General features: G+C 41.3%; 1 protein-coding gene across 2 annotated transcripts in view; it reads left to right on the top strand.

Moving 5' to 3' along the window:
- The window catches only part of ROR1 (receptor tyrosine kinase like orphan receptor 1), a 429,702-nt gene that overhangs the window by 362,912 nt on the left and 53,016 nt on the right, over positions 1-13,774 (top strand). The window lies entirely within an intron of this gene.

Below are 13,774 nucleotides of genomic sequence, written 5' to 3'. Positions count from 1 at the left end.
TAAATTGGAAGTTTAGTTCTTTATCGGTAGGAATGTAAATGGTGCAGCCACTGTGGAAAGAAATATAGCAGTTCTCAAAAACTTAAATATAGAATTACCATATGACCAGCTGTAGCAGTTTGGTATTGTTTATGAATTGCAAAAAAAGATATTGGATTATGTTTATAAACAGGTCTGTTCCTCTGGGCATATTAGATTGTATTATCTTCAGAGGTTTCACCTTTATTTCATTAAATTATGATTAGGGCTTTGATTGGGCCACATCAGGAGGACTTCTTACAGAGAAAACAACAGGACAGAGGAGTCAGTTGGAGTTTTTTGATGCTGGAGCCCCAGGAAGTAAACACACAGGAGAAGAACACAGAGGAATAGAGGTGGCTCCATAGACACAGCAGAGGCCCCAGGAAGAGAGATCCTGACAGTCTACAGCTGACCTTATGGAGAGACCAAAGAAGCTGACCGCAGAGGGAAGAGCCCCAGGAGATGGATGAGACTTATCCCAGGCTACAGTTGATATTGGAAAAAGCTGGGACCATGGAACCTAAAGAGGAAGAGGGAGACTGAACCCTTGCAGACATCGGCAGCCATCTTGCTCTAACACACGGCAACAGACTTTGGTGAAAGAAGTAACTTATGCTTTATGGCTTTGTGACTATAAGCTTCTACTCCAAATAAATACCCTTTATAAAAGCCAAGATGGGAAGCAGATGTGGCTCAAGCAGTTGGGCTCCTGTCTACCATATAAGAGGGCGAGGGTTCAATACCCAGGGCCTCCTAGTGAAGGCAGGCTGGCCCATGCGGAGTGCTGGCCCATGCAGGAGTGCTGGCCCACATGGAGAGCTGGCATAGCAAGAAGACAGAACAAAAAGAGACATAGAGAAGAGACAATAAGAGATGCAGCAGACCAGGGAGCTGAGGCAGCACATGAGAATGACTGCTGCTCTCCCACTTTGGAAGGTCCCAGGACCGGTCCCTGAGCTACCTAATGAGAATACAAGCAGACACAAAAGAACACACAACGAATGGACACAGAGAGCAGACAATGGAGGGATGGGGGAGAAATAATAAATCTTAAAAAAAAAAAAAGCCAACAGATTTCTGGTATTTTGCATCAGCACCCCTTTGACTGACTAATACACTGGCAATTCTACTTCTAGATATATACCCAAAGAAAGTAAAAACAGGGTCTCAGATACTTGTATACTAATGCTTATAGCAACATTATTCATAATAGCCAAAAGATGGAAACAACCCAAGTGTATAGCAACAAATGAATGGAAAACAAAATATTTTTCAGCCATAAGAAAGAATGAAGTTCTGGTAGATGCTACAACATAAAAGAAAGAAAACCTTATGCTCAGGGAAATCAGCAAGACATAAGGACATACAATATTTGTCTTTATGTCTTGTTGATTTCCCTGAGCATAATGAACTAAATGCATGTGGAGGTTGGATGGCTGCAATAGGGAAGTAAAGAAATTGAAAATTAATTTCAGGTTGCTAGACGACCTCAGATTCCCTCTTTGTTACCATAGAAGTTAAAATTAAAAGTTCATTAGTTCACTCATTAAACTTCTTAACACTAAAGTTGATTAAATATTTATTAAGTGCCAGCTCTATGCCAGGCACTATTGTAGACATTGGGGTCACAGCATGACCAAAACAAAGTTCTTGTCTCCATGAAGTTTGTCTAGAAGCAGTAAATGAGTGTTTCAATACAGTATTCAGATGGTACTAAGTGCTATGGTAAGATATCGGTAAAGGGAAAAGGGAGTGAAAGGGAACCTAGTTTACATAGGGTGGTCAGGCACAGCCTTTCTAATCAGGTGGCATTTGAGAAACCTGGAGGAAGTGGGGACTAAGCCATGTAGCAATCTAAGTGAAGAGTGTCGCAGGCATAGAGAATAATATGTTCCAAGACTCTGGCAAAGGAGCGTATTTGATTTATTCTAGAAACAGCAAGGAGGCCAGTATGATTGGATAAGAATTGGTGAAGGGGAAAGTGGAAGAGCATGAGGTCAGAGAGGGGAGAGAGAGGAATGAGGAAGACCATATAAGGGCATTGTAAGGACTCCAGTTTTTATTTAGCATGAGAAGTGAAGCCATTGGGGGAGGTTGAATTGAGGAAGGACATGATTTCTGATGATTTAAACCTTAGAAGGATCCCTCTGGCTGCTGTTTTGAGAATAGCCTGGCCAAGACTGAGAGTGGGAAAACTGGTTTTCAGGTTATTAGAGAAGTCCATTCAGAGATAATGCTGGCTTGAATCACAGGTAGCAGTAAAGGTAGATTCGGGATTGATTTTGAAGGAAGAGTCAATAGCATGGGCTGATGGTTTGGATATGGACAACATTTCGTTTGTGAGCATTTGGAAGGATGGAGTTGTTTACTAAGAAGGGAAACAACACAAGAATGGTTTTAGAGGGAAATAGTTCAATTTTTTAGACATACTGAGTGTAAGATCCTTCTAATACGCAAGTAGAGATCTGGAGACTGAAGTTCAGAGAAGGGCTTGGGAGTCATCCATATGGAGGTGGTGTTTTAAAGCCAGGAGCCTGGAGATTCATTTAGGGAGTAAGTATGGAGAGAAGAGTCCTGAGGCCTGATGCCTGAGCCCTGGGACTCTCGGTGACTGGAATCTTAAACTAGGAAAGACGGTGAAGAAGGCACAGAAAAAGTAAGGGGGAAACCTAGAGAAATGACAAGGGTGTCTGTGGAGGCCAAGTGAAGAAAGCATTCCAAGAAGTAGTGATCAGTTGTTGTCAAATGTTCCTAATAGATCAATAAAGATAAGGACTAGAAATTCACTATTGGATTTAGTATTATCAAGATCATTAACCTTGACAAGAGTTCTTTTGGTGGAACAGCAAGGCAAAGACCTGATTGGAGTAGGTCCAAGGGCAAATGGGAGAACTGGAGGAAGCAGGTTGAGACATCTTCTTTGAGAGGAATTGTGTTAAAAAGGAGCAGAAGAATGCAGAGATAGTCTAACAGGGACATGGCCTGGAGGAATTTGTTTTAAGTTGGGAGATATTATAGCACACCTGGTGTATTGAGGGGAATGAGCCAGTAAAGATAGAAAAAAAAAAAAAAATGATGATGCCCTAGAGAGATGGGACAATTGCCAGAGCAATGCCTATGAATAGGTAAGAGGGGTGGGATCCAGTACTCATGGCCTGGCCTTAGAATAGAGCACAGAGGGCCCATATACAATGACCAGAGGAGAGGCAGAGTATACAGATGGATCAGCAGGGACAGATGTGTAGTAGTTGAATCCAAATTTCTTTTCTTAGAGGTTAACCCCTAAGTTCTGATGTTTCTATTGACTCCTTCTGACTTCATAAGCCATACTTATTTCTGTCCCCAACATGTCCACAGAGTTCACACACATGCATAATTTAGGGCATGAGTAATCCTTGGTATAATGAGAGAGAACTACAAGATACAAATTATAAGGGCGGGTTGGGGGGTGGAGGGAGGAGAACTTCCAGCTGGAAATCTAGGCAGGGTGGGGATTTTGTCTGTTTTGTTCACTGCTGTCTCCCCAGGCCTAGTCTAGTGCCTACTGCAAAGTGGGCAAATCAGTATATCTTGATAGAATAAATAAGGCAGAAAGGAGAGATACTTCATTAGCACCTACCATGAGCAGGATACTTCGTACGCACTATCTCCTTTACTATTACTCCAGCTTTACAGGTGAGGAGACTGCTGCAGGACAGATGAAGTCTAGCCCAAGGACAAGCACAGCTACAGAGCAGCAGGTTCAGGATTAACCCAGTTTCATGGGTCTCCAAAGCCCTAGCCTTTCCAGTATCCTGCACTCTGCCCATCTAAATAATTGGCAGACTTGGTCAAGTCACTTACTCACTCAGTCTTGGTTCTTTGCTCTATAGAGAGGTTTTCTGAACCTCTCTATAGAGGGCTGGAAAACCCCATTCCAACCGAATGACTCCAGCAGGTGGTAAATGGGTGGAGGAGAGAGGTAGAGATGTGGTGCCTGCTGTGTGCACGGTCCCCTCCACACCACCACCCCCTGTGGGCCCACGACTTTAGTGTCGCCCGTACTGTTTTCTGCTGCCTCTGACATGGGCTCACCTCTTGCCACTGGAGTAGCTGGATATTCTGGACTCTGGCAAGTTGTGCATCTCGGGGCCCTCGTGGAAGGTTATGGCCTGTTCTTTCAAGTTGAACCTGCCATTTTGAGTCCTAATCTCCAGTCTCAGACCCCAGGCTTCCAAGCTCGTCAGTTGCCACAGTGTTTCTAATCTCATTGCTTCCTAGTGCTTTCTTGTCTTCATTATAAAATCCATGACCCTCTTTTGATTTTCTTTTCATTATTATAATTTTGAGGTACCAATTATAAGACTATGTTAAAAAGTCTTCAGGGAAGTATGAGAGCAAATTTGAATCCACAGATATGGTAATTGAATCCTGAGTTTCTTTAAACCTTTAAACCTCCAGATACCCCAGATTAGGGCCTATTCTTAGGCCTGCCCTGTCCACCCAGCCACCCCCAGGTGAGTCTCCTGCTGCCTCTGACCCCATGTACTCTGGCTAGCATACTATTTAATCTATCAACTGTCGGATTATTCATCTTTTAATCTATCACCTACTCCAGAAGCCATCCTAGCCTCAGTTAGAGGGTCCCTTCTTATTCTCAGCACTGGGCTTCACCAAACTTGTTGTTTGAAAGGAAGGAAGAATGAAAAGGGGAAGGGAATGGAAGGAAGGTTGAAGGGACAGGAATTGTATTTACCACACTTATATTTCTCCTCCACTAGATGGTAAAGTCCTGGAGAACAGAGATCATATCATTTGGGTCTGAATGCTGAGGATATAACACCTGCTTTACCTCTCAAGTTAAACACCCGCACCCCCCACATGCCACCCCTTTCCCTCATTTCTCCTAAAAAGAACCTGTTGGAGTTTACAACTCTATCCCAGAGACCCCATGTCTAACAAACATAGATTGTGTACTTAAAATATTTGGATTTGGTGCACCCCAAATTTATCTTTATTTTGATGTGAATTTCTACTTCTACTACAGTTCTGTAAATGTGTAAGATTTTCTTTTTGACATAGGCACCTCTATATTGCCTTATTTGTGGTTGAGAGTTTGGGGATGCATTGAATTTACACTGCTTTCTGTAGAGGCTAGAGTAGTCTTTCATAACTGCCATCAGTAGAAGGAATGAGAAACAAAACTGAGATGAAACAGAAAAGCAAGTATTGGGGATCAGATTTCACCCCACTTCTGAGTAGTAAGATGAAATTAAAACCCTCCTTAGAAGTTCCTAAATTCCATTTACCCTTCTTTCCACAAACCTCTTTTTTCAAGTCATGAGCCAAAGACATAAAAAGAAAAAGAAAAATCAAAGCAATCTTGGTAGCATTTGTGGTAGAAGATCTGACCAGTTTGGCATGTGTGAATTTCATATTATTCTAAAGTCCCATTATTCTCAATAGATAAATTTAGGGGGTAGTTTGAATACCTGATAATTGGAGAACTGCCAAAGGTCACCCAAAGGTTGCTAAAGAGAACTCGGGGTCTCTGAACTGGGCCCTCCGAGTCTCACCTTTGCATTCCCAGCTTCAGCCTAACCTTAGTGGCAGTGTAGGACCTTCACAGGAGGGAAAGTGAGAACACCCAAGGCGTTCTTAGAAGGTGCAAGGCCACACAAAAACCTCGGTGAATTGAAGAGAGCAAAAATCACATTCTTTTTATTAGCATTCTTCCGTATTCTCACAAATGCTGTGCTAGTGCAGTCCTGTCATCCCAAATGTACGTTTAAACAGGAATAAAATATATTACATGCATCATTTTCCCTCAAATTACATTTGTGAGATACAAGCCCGGGTAATTCTGCTCCTTTTCCAAAGTGAAATGCAACCCTTCTGTTTCCAAACATCACTGTGAAGCGAAGCCAGTACCTTCCTATTTCTAAGTTGGACACAAGTAACTATTATGCACTACTCTGGAAACTATGACAGAACATTATTCATCTGTTTGTTTTAATGGTTCTTGGCCAAGCAGGAAAAAAGCTTTCAAAATTTAATTTAATTTTTTTAAAGCAAAAAAGTAGTGAGAGAAAGAGCAATGGATTCTTTTTCTAATGAAAGAAATGTTATGAAGTAAACGTTAATCATCAGTGTCCAGGTGAGAAACAGCACATGGCATTTGGTGCAGCCACCTCAAAAATAGGTCATGTTTCCAAAGGCATTCCAATAAGAGAAGGAAAATTAGGCTTAGCAGAATTCTCACCCTTATAGACTTAAGTCTTCCCTTTTGTCATCGCCCTCTGGGTTAACACGCCTTGATTGACTCACTTTGAAAGTTGACCTTAAAGGTCAAGTGTTTTAACACCTTATTCTCTTTGATGCCCACTTTCAGACTGGTCTTTAGGAAACAATTTGTGAGATAACTTTGGGATCACATATTTAACCTATAATCTCCTAACCGCAGCCGGCCTGAGGCAGTCTGCTTTTGGGTACTCCTGATAGCTCCCCGTTTCAGAACATTTCCCTTCTCTCCTTTACTGCAGTGGGTGCTTTCTAGGCCTCTGCCTATACCTGTCCTGATTCCCTTGGGCAATCAAAGCTGATAAGACTTAAATGATTCCCCTTCTCCTGGTTGGCAATTAAACTGAGGATGCTTCAAGGCTAGTTGCCTTTTGGGGACAAGGAAGGAGAGACTTTTGGATACGTGCTGTGTCTCTGATCTTTTACCCACATTGGAATAAATCTGCCTTCTTAACTTGGATTCTTAATTTTATCATGCACCTTCCCTCCTTTTTAAAATTAAAACACAGAGGTGATTTTTCATCTTTAAGAGATCTGATTGTATCTTCCACAGAGAACCCTGACTCTGAGGAAGGAGGCTTCACAACCATCCCTGAGGTTACTAGAATCTGCGTAAGGAAACAATATACCCACGAACCTGCCCTGGCCGTGCTATTAACCAGACTGGCTAATATGTGGCATGATTTATTTACAAATTTAAAATGGGATGCTTTTTATCCATATATGATCATCATGGCCTTTTGAGAAGGCACTGGTCAGTTATTTTCACTTGGGTAACGAAAAAATTACATGAGAGAAAATAACTCATACTTGGCTAAATTGCTTATGGCAGCACATGTGGGATATTGCATCTCTTTGGGCTTTCCTTCAGGTCAAGATTCAGGACTTGGGGGGCAGGCATCTTGATGTGATTTCATCTCCATGGCTCCAAACTGGGCTGTGTAAGAGTGGCTGAGGAGGTAAATTCACTAGTGCTGGATTATTTCATTCATTGCAATCTACTGGCATGAGGCTGCCATGTTGTGCACTTTCACGTCCACTCTCCCCCTGGCATTCCAGTTGAAGAGCTGTGAGAATCAGAACAAAAGAACCTGCTGACACTGTGTAAACTGCCAATGCTTATACCAGATTAGTCTGCTTGAAAGAGACCCACAAGCATACCTCCAAATTATCTCCCCAGCTCTGGTGCTTGGCATTACAAACATTGGCCATCTCCCAAGTTCCCTCTACCTTATCCGTTGCATTTGAATGGGTTTTTATTTTTTCCTTTTTAAAAAAAATTGAGGTGAAGTTCATACACCATGAAATTAACCATTTTGAAATGAGCAATTCGGAAACGTTTAGCATATTCACTATGTTATACAACCACCATCTCTGTGTAATTCCAAAACATTTTCATCACCCCAGAAGAAAAATCTCCCATACCCATTAAGTAGTTACTTCACATTCTCCCCTACCTGCAGCCCCTGGCAACCACCAATCTGCTCTCTGTCTCTATGGATTTAGCTTTTCTGTGTAGTTCATTTAAATGGAATGATACATTATGTGACCTTTTGTGTCTGGCTTCTTTCTCTTACTGTAATGTTCTCGAGGTTCATCCATGTTGTAGCGTGTATCAAAACTTCATTCCTTTTTATGGATGAATAATGTTCTATTGTATGGCTTTACAACAACTTCCTTATCCATTAATCTATTGGTGGACTTTGGGGTTGTTTCCATCTTGTAGCTATTGTAAATAGTGCTGCTATGAACATCTGTGTACAAGTTATTTGTTTGAGTGCCTATTTTCAATTCTTTATTATGAATGGCATTTTACTATTAGCAAAGTGCTTCTGTAGCCATTCTCTTCCCACCAAGGAGAGCATGCATTTTAGGTGGGCTTGTTAACCAAAAGGGGAACTTTTAGGGCCTAACTCATCAACAGGAATCAGTTCAACTGACTTTATCTATTAAGACGGCTCATGCTCCCCAGTAAATTCTAATGAGGACAGGAAGTGGTTTCCAGTTGGGAGAATGTTTCTGGTATGCTCTAGGGTCCATGCCCTGGGCTAACCTGGGACAATCTCCACATCTATTACAGTTAAGATTCTCAGTTGGGCAGTGGGCCTCCTTGTCTACCGCTGAAGATCGGGAAGGGGACAGCTTTCAGCAGCACCCTCTCCCTCGTTCAGCAGATGCTTAGGAGTTGTGCACTGTGCTAGGCCCTAGAGCTATGAAGCTGAAAAAGACATAGACCTTGCTTTAGAGTAGTGGCGAGATGGGCACTAAACAGATAAAGACAATATGAAGTCATAAATATGTGGGAGTGCTGTGATCAAAGTGCTGGGCTGGTGGTAGTCAGTGATTAAGTTTTCTAGGGGGTGTCAGGAACATTCATGAAAAAAGAGGGTAGAAGACTTTGCATTCCTTGGGAAGAGCAAGGGCCAAGCTTTGGAAGCATCAAAATACATTCCTGTTTTGAGGCTAGAAAAATTATTCTCGTGGCTAAAATCATCACGTTCCATTGGCTTGACTGGCATATAACAAAGCTAGAAGATTGGCAGGAACTAGAATATGAAAGTCCTTATATGCTGTGAGCAAGAGATTGAAGTGAGAGGAAACTACCCTGGATATTAGGCAAGAAATGACTCAGTCCACCCTGCATTTTGGAAAAGTCACTCTTGAGACAGAGCAAATAATGATTCAGACAAGGGAGATCCCTCTGTTAATGACTGCCCCATCTTTCTTCCCACATCTGAGTTACCTTTTCTGATATCTTACCTGGCACTAGACTGGTCCTGACATAAATGTAAAGTCAGGGAAGATTATTTTTAGAACTGCATGTTTGTCTTCCACACACAAACCTCTCATCAATTGCCGAAGCCTTCCTTGCTACACAACTTTAAATAAAGATGAAAGTGCCCATAGCAACTAATAAAAATCAATCTACAAGGTCTTCCTGACCAATAGGCCGTCGTCTCTCCCAGAAGCATTTGAACAAATAAGTGAATTGTTAATGGAGGAAATTTAGCCACCCAGGGATAGGCCAGGTTGTTATAAAGATTAAATGAGGGGAAGCAGATTTGGCTCAAACAATTGAGCTCCCACCTATCTATCACATGGGAGGTCCCAGATTCCATGCCTAGTGCCTGCTAAAGTAGACAAGCACGAGCAAGACAGCAAGCTGATGCAACAAGATGATGCAACAAGAGATACAAGGAAAACATAATGAGAGAGACAACAAAGCAGGGACTGCAGGTGGCTCAGGTGATTAGGTGCCTTCCTCCCACATCAGAGGTCCCAGGTTCAGTTCCCAGTGCCTCCTGAAAAGAAAACCAGCATACAACAAGCAGAACAACATATGTAAACAACGAGGAGGTAGGGAGAAAGAAAGAAATAAAATAAATCTTTTTTAAAAATTAGAAATATTAAATGAGGTAGGGAAGTGGGTATAGCTCAGGGGCAGAGCACTTGCTTTGCATGTACAAAGTCCTGGGTTCAATCCCCAGTACTTCCTTTAAAAAGTTAAAAATAAAATATCTTCCTTTCCAATTTAGAGGGCTTAAAAAAAAAAAAAAGAGGAATGAGGTAATCCGAGGGCCTTCTTGACACTCTCACACACACCATAGCATCTTCCATTCTGTCTATACATAATAAGGTCCCCATATATATATGTTTAAGGAAAGTTGCAAAATGGTACAGAGAGTTTCTATATGTCCCCCTTCCCCCTGGTTCCCCTAATGTTAACACTTTGCATAAACATAATCCAATTATCCCAAGTAAGATTTTGTCATTGGTACAATGATAAATCTATAGACTGTGTTTGGATTTCACCAGTTTTTCCACTAATCTGAGGGTTTATTTCTGAATCATGTTTCTGAGAGGAGATTGAGTTTGCTTTCTTGTATCCCTTAAATTTGAGGCAACCTCCAGTAACCCTGGCCTCTCTGGAAACACTAAAGAGAGAAGTAGTGGGCTTCTCATGATTCAAACTTGGCGCAACTCCATTTTGGCATCTGTTTGGGGTATTCTGTATCTTTTCAGCCCCACCTCCCAAAGCCATCTTTTCTCTTCCTTTCCTTCTCCCCCATTTCACAAGCTGCACCCTAGGTTTCCCATGTTCCACACTCTACAATGCTTTTTTTTTTTTTTTTTCATTTTCAGAACAATCTGTCCTTTACTCACTGACCTGACAGGTTTACCCAGGAATTTGTAGCTATTCTGACTTTCATCATCACTGTCAATTCCCTTCAGTTGGAAATTGCTGTGACAAAGTCTCTGCGAAACAGTGTTTCCTTTTCTTGGTCAATGGTGGTTCCTGAATGGATACTGACCACTACCACCTTGTTCCACCATCATCACTCTTAGTCCTGTTTTAGCATTCTGCATAAGTGCCATACCATAAGGAATGGGGAGAGCCCAGGGGTAGAAGACCACTTTATTTGCTTTTCCCAATCATGTGCCAGTGAATTTGGAAGGTTGTAGAGACTGGCAGCATGGTAACTCAAGGACCTTTATGAGAAGCATGAGTTCCCATCACAAAGCACCCCTGTGTTCTGACACCATGGTGAGGTAGTTGGAGCCAGCCAGTGTCATCAAGGGCCAAATTCCATTTGACCTTCCACGATGCACTTTTTCTTCTCCATAAAACTCAACCTCATGCACATTCATTGCAAGTGCCATTGCACGTTTGCTGCCTCAATACTTCTTGCTTTTAATTTTGCTAAACATGGAGGGAGGCAGGAGGATATCAGTGATGAAAGAAGTATGAGCAGGAGAAAAACACAAAGGTATTAATGCTGGAGGAGCATTTGTTTCCCTCCAGCCAAAGCCAAGGGAATAAATGGCAAGGAATTAAATTGTGGCACCAAAGTAGAAAGCCCCTGTAAGCAATGCAAAACATCCATGTTCAAACCATTTGGGAGAAAGATATGTAGTATAGTTACTGGCACTAGTGTTAGGCAAATCTAACTCTTCTACTTGCTGTGTAACTTTGGACAAGTTCTTTACATTTTATGACCCTCAGTTTTCTCACCTGTAAAAGGTGATCAATTTCATTTGTACCTTCTTTATAAGATTGCTGTGAGAATTAAAAGACAACATCTATTTTATATGTCAATGAAACTTAACAGTGCCTAACACAGAATAACGACTCATTCTATAGTTTCTTGTTATGTTTAGGCTGATTTAATTAAAAACAGTATTGAAAAGGCAAACATAGTTGTAGATCTAACAATATGATGTGGCACCCCGAGCTTATAAAATTTAAATCTTCAATCACTATTGGCTTTGTGAATTTAATTTCTCCAAACGAGTTTCTCCCTCTGTAAATTAAGGATGAAAATACCTCATTAGGGCGTTGCCTTGAGGAAAGCAGTTACACAGTATCCAGTGCAGAGCAGCAGACACTTAATACACATTTAATTTTCTATTGTGGTGGTTCTCACATATTTTCTATATGTGGTGGTACATTCAAATCACCTGAGCAGAAAAGCATGCATGCCCAAGCTACATCCCTGGAGAGCATGATTTAATAGGCCTGGGGTGAGACCTGGGCTTTGGCCTTTGTAAAATCTTCCTGGGGAGATTCTTATAAACAGCCAGGACTGAGAACTGCTCTCCAGTGGATGGTGTTATGCACAATTTTTGTTCGTTGTTGTTTTTGTTATTGTTATTGTTCTACTATCTGCCCCCCTAGAGGCTAGCCTGAATAGTGGGAATTCTGTGCACAGTCAAAAATTCAATATAACTATACTCTTGATAAGAAATGTGTGGCCAAGGAATTGCATTTCATTTTATTCTTACAAAAAGTATTCAGGGAGTCCTTTTAGAGTCTTGAATTGGAAAGGTGGTAAGAAGTTTAACCTAAGCCTCACACATAAAATATGGGAACTCCCAGTAGGCCCGGGATTTATATCTGGGGGTAATTCCAGGGTTTCATCCTCCCAAGAGATATAAATTGAAGTCTTGAGAGTTTAATGTGGGGAAGAAAGAGGTGTTCTCATAATGACACCTTAAAAATCCAGGGCTCTGCTAATACCTAGGGATAGAGAAGAATCATCTGTAATAGCAGGGGGGGTAGAGTGGAGGGTGTATCCTGGTCTCTATACTTACGTTTCCAAGTCCAAGGCTAGGTCATCCGGGAACCTTCTTTCTCCCCATAGGTTTATGGTATTAGTTACCCAATAAAAGTTGGGTTAATTTTACAACCCAAGTAAAATTTAAGCCAAAAAGGCTTCAGTATTACTCTAGGATTTATGAAAGTAAACATGTGGAGTGCTTGCAGGATTTTTCAACATTAAAATTTCAATGTCTTTATGTCAGGTATATGATATATTCATTTGTACGTGTACTTAAAGCTTATGTTTTTAAGAGCTTTGCAGTACAAACTATTTTCTGGACTAAACCAAAGATACTTCCCCATTTCTACCTTCAAAATGACTATTTCAGTGAATGGGGAGTAGAAAGCCGCTGAGAACTAGTGTCTTTCAATGACCAACACAATCAGATTTTTTTTTTCACCTGGTTTGGTGCTCTACTGGGCTCTTTAGACTCCCACTGTTCACCCCAAGTGGAGAAATCCAGGGCCATACCACTAACCACAGTCCATTTTACCAAGTAGGAGCTTAGTAAATAACTGTTCTTTAAAAAAGTGTCCTCTTTGGTAATTGTAAATACTTTTAAAATAAGCATATGTTACCTCAGGATAGCATTTTTTAAAAGTTTTTACATTATTTGATGGGATCTTCACAACTTTTACTCATGGGATAGAGGGGTCAATTATTATCTCTCTCTTACAATAGATAAGGAAACCAAGGCTTAGAGGGGTCAGGCAGCTTGCCTTAGGATGCCTGAGTGCTAAACCCAGGAAGAGAAATTTGTTCTCTTGACATTTGCTTTGAGGTGCTTTAACTTAGACAAAACTAAAGAGGAAAGATGATATTTTGTTCAAATAGAATAGTTATTGATTCCAGCCAGGTTAATAACAAAGGAACAGCCTCCAGAGCAGAGGTCAGCCTATCAACATGCAGGCAGCCTTTTGAGAAAACAATAGTTTGAGAAACAATAGTTTGCCTTTTTCTCTAGATTTACTGGATTTAGTGATTTACGCTCCAGCCCACAGTTTGCCTTCGCCCTCTTTCATCAATCTCAAGCACCAGGAGCCACCTAACTGTCCTCTGGTTCCCTTCCTCTGCACCCAGCTTCTCACCCTGTGGCTCTCCCTAATTGACAGGCCAGTTGGAGTGCATCTTGTGGCTAACGCGCCCACGCCTTTGAAGCAAATGAAGCAGAAATAATCTCTGCTTAAAAAACAAAGAACTGTAGAACACATGCCCAGATTTCCAACTCATTTCCTCTTTGCTCTTATATAACTACCATCATCTCTGACCCCACCACCTGCTTTGAAAATAAAAGTGTTTTCTCCCATATTTAAGGATGATTTTGTGCTTCAGGATAATTTTCTGGGGGTGTAGGAAACTTGACCAACATGACC

The sequence above is a fragment of the Dasypus novemcinctus genome, chromosome 9, assembly GCF_030445035.2.
Source record: "Dasypus novemcinctus isolate mDasNov1 chromosome 9, mDasNov1.1.hap2, whole genome shotgun sequence".
NCBI lineage: Eukaryota > Metazoa > Chordata > Mammalia > Cingulata > Dasypodidae > Dasypus > Dasypus novemcinctus.
The sequence above is the reverse complement of the archived record's forward strand: the minus strand, read 5'-3'. Positions and strand labels throughout refer to the sequence as shown.